The sequence below is a fragment of the Oncorhynchus keta genome, unplaced genomic scaffold, assembly GCF_023373465.1.
Source record: "Oncorhynchus keta strain PuntledgeMale-10-30-2019 unplaced genomic scaffold, Oket_V2 Un_contig_26213_pilon_pilon, whole genome shotgun sequence".
Taxonomy (NCBI): Eukaryota; Metazoa; Chordata; class Actinopteri; order Salmoniformes; family Salmonidae; genus Oncorhynchus; species Oncorhynchus keta.
Window position 1 is genome coordinate 1 of NW_026284846.1, and position 6,242 is coordinate 6,242.

Consider the following 6,242-nt stretch of genomic DNA (forward strand, 5'->3'; position numbering starts at 1 on the left):
ATTTAGGGTGTTTCTGTTGTTTTGACAGTGACTGTATCATGCTTGACAAGCTGGCTTGTCTTGAAACCAGATCTGAACTAATGGAGTTAGTTAGCTTCGGCTTTGATAATAGCACGTCCAGGTCCATTTTCTGGTTAATAACATAACTTTTTTTTGCCATTTTGTATTATTAACTTGTTTATTTCAGTGGTTAAATGTAAATCAGATTAGTTCCACAGGTCTAGTACATTTCCAACCTGTATATCTCTCTGACAGATTTTGAGCTGTTTGTTTTGCTTAAGAGTGGACTTTCCAACTACTCTTATCAAGCCGGCTGGTTTCCCAACTCTACTGCTGGGAAGTAACCCACCCCAAGGGGGATTCACCCTGAAACTCCTCCCACAGAATGAGCTAATCCTAGACAGGATAAAAGCCAGGGTTGAGAGGGAAGGCACTATTACACACCAAGAATCAGCAGTGGAGATGTGGGTCGGCAATTTGCTGTGTCTGGCCGCTCTGGCTGTAGCCCTCTCCTTACCTACCTTATCTGATGGAGCTGCACTACAAGTGTTATCAGCTCCTAACCTGCTGCGTGTGGGCAGTAATGAGAACATCTTTGTGGAATCTCAGGACCATGCAGGAGGTCCCTGAATGTTAAGATCATGGTGAAAAACCACCTACGCAGAGCAAAGAGCTAGCCTCTAAATCAGTGGTTCTGGATCAAGCAAACAACTTCCAGGCTATGACACAACTGGTCATCCCAGAGGGGACCACTTTGTGGATGACCCCAAGCAGAAGCAGTATGTGGTCCTGCAGGCCCAGTTCCCTGACCGCCTCCTGGAGAAGGTTGTCCTGGTCTCCTTCCAGTCTGGATACATTTTCATCCAGACTGACAAGACCATTTACACTCCGGCCAGCACCGTCCACTACAGAGTGTTCTCTATGACTCCAGGCCTGGAGCCTCTGACCAGGGAGATATTTGAGGACAAGGAGGTCGCCAAGAACAAAGAGATCGCAGTCTCTGTGGAGATTATGACTCCTGAAAACATCACCATCTTCAGGGAGATCGTCAACCCAGACAAGGGAGTCAAATCTGACAGTTCAAACTACCTGACATCGTCAGTTTCGGGACATGGCATGTAGTCACGAGGTTCCAGAGCACACCTCAAAAGACCTTCTCATCTGAATTTGAGGTCAAGGAGTATGTTCTGCCCAGCTTCGAGGTTAGTCTGACCCCAGCTAAAGCCTTCTTCACGTTGATGACAAAGACCTGACTGCTGACATCACTGCCAGGTATCTATACGGTAAGGAAGTGACAGGGACAGGCTATGTGGTGTTTGGTGTCATCACAACAGATAACGAGAAAAAGAGTTTCTCTGCCTCTCTGCAGAGAGTAGAGATCAGAGAAGGGAAAGGAGTGGCTTGTCTGAAAAAGGAACACATCACACAGACTTTCCCCAAAATCCATGATCTGGTCAAACAGTCCATTTTCGTATCAGTCAGTGTGTTAACAGAGGGTGGGGGTGAAATGGTAGAGGCAGAGAAGAGAGGGATCCAGATTGTCACTTCGCCATACACCATCCTCTTCAAGAGAACACCCAAATACTTCAAACCTGGCATGCCCTTTGACGTCTCTGTTTACATTACGAATCCCGACAACTCTCCAGCCATTGGAGTGGAGGTTGAGGTGACTCCAGATAACGCTAAAGGGGTGACCAGGGCCAACGGTTTTGCAAAAATACCACTTAACACTGTGGCATCAGCCACAGAGCTGGTAATCACTGTGAAGACCAAGGACCCGGCGATCCTCGACAACAGACAGGCGGAGGCCACCATGAAGGCTCTCCCCTACAGAACTTCCACCAAGAACTTTCTCCATGTCGGGGTTGACTCTAATGAGCTGAAGATAGGAGACCCCATTAAGATTGATCTGAACCTGGGACCCACCCCCATACAAAACCATGACCTTACATTCATGTTCCTGAGTAGAGGTCAGCTGGTGAAAGTAGGCCGATTTAAAAGACAGGGCAACGCGCTGGTAACACTGTCAGTGCCTGTCTCCAAGGAGCTGCTTCCGTCGTTCCGCATCGTAGCGTACTACCATGTGGGAGCAGCTGACCTGGTGGCAGACTCTGTCTGTTGACATCAAGGTCTCCTGCATGGGATCACTGAAAGTGACATCGACCAGGCCCAAGGCATCCTATGAGCCTCGTAAGGCTTTCAGTCTGACCATCACTGGAGACCCGGGAGCTAAAGTAGGACTGGTGGCTGTAGACAAGGGAGTCTACGTTCTCAACAGCAAACACCGTCTCACACAGGCCAAGATCTGGGACACCATAGAGAAGCATGATACAGGCTGTACAGCTGGAGGGGAGCAGACAATATGGGGGTGTTCTACGATGCTGGTCTGGTATTTGAGACCAACACTGCTAAAGGGACTGGGATCAGAACAGACCCCAGCTGTCCTGTTAGTTCTAGGCGGAGGCGAGCAGTGACCATCAGTGACGTCATCACTAGTATGGCCAGTAAGTACAATGGTCTGGCCAAGGAGTGTTGTGTGGACGGGATGAGGGACAACACCATGGGATATACCTGTGACAGACGGGCCCAGTACATCACAGATGGGGACGTCTGCGTCCAAGCCTTCCTTGTCTGCTGCACTGAGATGGCCTCCAAGAAGATAGAATCCAAACAGGATGCACTGCTGCTCTCACGCAGTGAGGAGGATGATGATGATGCGTACATGCGGTCTGAAGACATTGTGTCTCGTAGTCAGTTCCCTGAAAGCTGGATGTGGGAGGACACCAATCTTCCTGAATGCCCTGCCCAAAACAAGCACTGTGAGTCCACATCTGTAATAAGGAACAACTTCTTAAAGGATTCCATCACCACCTGGCAAATAACAGCCATCAGCCTGTCTAAAACTCATGGCATCTGTGTGGCAGATCCGTTTGAGATGATAGTTCTGAAGGAGTTCTTCATCGACCTCAAGCTGCCCTACTCAGCCGTCCGCAATGAACAGCTGGAGGTCAAAGCAATCCTCCACAACTACAGCGAAGACCCCATCATTGTGCGTGTGGAGCTGATGGAGAACGGTGAGGTGTGCAGCTCGGCAAGCAAGAAGGGAAAGTACAGGCAGGAAGTGAACATGGACCCCATGTCCACCCGGGTTGTCCCCTATGTCATCATCCCTATGAAGCTGGGCTTGCACTCCATTGAGGTCAAGGCATCTGTGAAAAACTCTGGCAGCAATGACGGGGTGAAGAGGGATCTGCGTGTTGTGGCTGAGGGAGTACTGGTCAAGAAGGAAACCAACGTACTCCTGAACCCGGTTAAACATGGTGGTGAGCAGACGTCACACATACGCAGTGGAGTGCCCCAAAACCAGGTGCCAAACTCTGATGCTGACACACTGATCAGTGTGACAGCTGGAGAGCAGACCAGTGTGCTGGTGGAGCAGGCCATCAGTGGAGACTCTCTGGGCAGTCTGATAGTTCAGCCAGTCGGGTGTGGGGAACAGAACATGATCTACATGACCCTGCCTGTCATTGCTACACATTACTTGGACAACACCAAAAAGTGGGAGGATATTGGCCTGGACAAACGGAACACAGCCATCAAGTACATCAACATTGGTTACCAACGTCAGCTGGCCTATCGTAAAGAAGATGGCTCCTACGCTGCCTGGGTCAGCAGACAGAGCAGCACCTGGCTGACAGCATACGTGGTGAAGGTGTTTGCCATGTCCAGTACATTAATCAGTGTTCAGGAAAACGTGCTCTGTACTGCTGTCAAGTGGCTGATCCTGAACACACAACAGCCAGATGGCATCTTCAATGAGTTTGCTCCTGTCATTCACGCAGAGATGACGGGTAACGTGAGGGGTTCTGACAGTGACGCCTCCATGACAGCTTTTGTTCTCATCGCCATGCAGGAAGCAAGCTCAGTGTGTGAGCAGTCTGTCAACAGCCTACCAGGCAGTATGGCTAAGGCAGTAGCGTACCTCGAGAAGCGTCTGCCCCACCTGACTAACCCTTATGCTGTAGCTATGACCTCCTATGCTCTGGCCAATGCAGGAAACTTAACAAGGAGACCCTACTGAAATTCGCCTCTCCACAGCTGGACCACTGGCCAGTCCCTGGTGGTCACCAGTACACGCTGGAGGCCACGTCGCACGCCCTGCTTGCCCTGGTCAAGGTGAAGGCCTTCAAGAGGCCGGCCCCATAGTCAGGTGGCTCAACAAGCAGAAGAAGGTGGGAGGGGATACGGATCCACACAGTCTACCATCATGGTGTTCCAGGCTGTGGCTGAGTATTGGAGCCACGTGAAGGACCTGAAAGACTTTGACTTGAACATCAACCTAGAGGTGGCCGGCAGGGCATCAGCCACCAAGTGGTCCATCAACAACAAGAACCAGTTCCACACTCGTACAGACAAGGTCAACTCCATAGACAAGGACTTGACTGTAAAAGCCACAGGAAATGGTGAGGCGACCTTGTCGGTGGTGACATTGTACTATGCCCTGCCAGAGGAAAAGGACAGTGACTGTGAAAGCTTTGACCTCTCTGTCACCCTCACTAAGATGGACAAAACAAGTCACGAGGACGCCAAGGAGTCATTTATGCTGACTATTGAGGTGTTGTATAAGAACTCAGAGAGAGATGCGACCATGTCTATTCTGGACATCGGCTTGCTGACCGGCTTCATTGTGGACACAGACGATCTGAATCAGTTGTCCAAGGGGAGGGAGCGCTACATAGAGAAGTTTGAGATGGACAAAGTTCTGTCTGAAAGAGGATCTCTCATCCTATATCTGGACAAGGTGTCTCATAAGTTAGAAGACAGAATATCCTTTAAGATCCACAGAGTACAGGAAGTGGGAGTTCTACAGCCAGCTGCCGTCTCTGTATATGAATACTACAACCAGAAGCACTGTGTGAAGTTCTACCACCCACAGAGGGAGGGTGGTACTCTGAGCAGACTGTGTCTTGGAGACGTGTGCACGTGTGCGGAAGAGAGCTGCAGTATGCAGAAGAAAGGTGAGCCAGATGTCCAACGCATAGACAAAGCTTGCGGCGCGGGACTGGATTACGTTTACAAAGCCACGGTGGTGGACTCTAAGCTGACCACACACACAGATACTTACACCGTGAAGATCGATTTGGTCATCAAGCCAGGTACTGACGAGGGAGTGGAGGGGAAGAATCGTGACTTCATGGGACTGGCTTACTGTAGAGAAGCTCTGGGTCTAATGCAGGGGAAAACATACATGATTATGGGGAAGTCTGAAGACCTGCACAGAGTGGAGGATAAAGGACTGTTGCAGTACAAGTATGTCTTAGGTGAACAGACATGGATAGAGTACTGGCCCTCACAACAAGAGTGCACATCCAGAGACTACAGAGAAGTCTGTCTGGGCATTGATGAGTTCATCAACCAGATCACAACCTTCGGCTGCCCTGTTTAGTTTCTCTTCTTGCTTTGTTAAATGTACATTTTTGTAACATTGCAATCCTGGTTGCATGCCCTGTCATAACTCATTGTAACCTCTAGAGAGTATGGAGATGAGTTTGCCCACTTGGAAAATATTCTGTTAGAAACTGACCAGTAAATGATGTACACCGTGCATAAATAATTTTTTCTTTAAAGTTAACATGATGATGACGACTGCAAATGGCACATTTATACATTTAAGTGTACCATTTGCAGTTGTCATTTATTACTATGACATGATCACAGTTCTATGGCTTTATTTCAGCACTAAAATGACCCTGCCTGCTGTAATAAGCATGAAAGAAATGCATTAAAAAACATATTAACTCTAATTCCTTTGTGTGCATATCACCAGTCATTATGGGGATTTAATTGTTTATTGGTTTTAAACACTAAACAAAGACATTTAAGTTTAAGGTTGAGTGGGATGGTAACTATTTATGTTCACTATTTGAACACCAAAATGTCCAAATATCTCATTCTGGTCCATATGGCAAGTCAGTCAGAGTACTATGTATCTTTCAGCACTTCATCATTGTTTTTACCAAATGCGATCAGGATTAGCAAACATTTTCTCCTGCCCCATATGGCACTAAGAAAATAAGATGTACTGTATACAAATCAGTTAGGGTAATAGACGCTTTCATCACTGCTTTTACCGATGTGGAAACTTGTTTATAGAAACAAGATCATTTATAATTAGGGGTTAATATATTATGAGCAAGGTTTTGACATTAGGGTGAAACAAAGGACACTGACCCTTACCAGGA

General features: G+C 48.0%; 1 pseudogene across 1 annotated transcript; it reads left to right on the plus strand.

Moving 5' to 3' along the window:
- The first annotated feature begins 435 nt into the window (after positions 1–435).
- On the plus strand, positions 436–5,804 carry LOC118364279 (complement C3-like; annotated as a pseudogene). Its single transcript, XR_008111653.1, has one exon. The product of XR_008111653.1 is annotated as a complement C3-like (transcript).
- Positions 5,805–6,242: the final 438 nt, after the last annotated feature.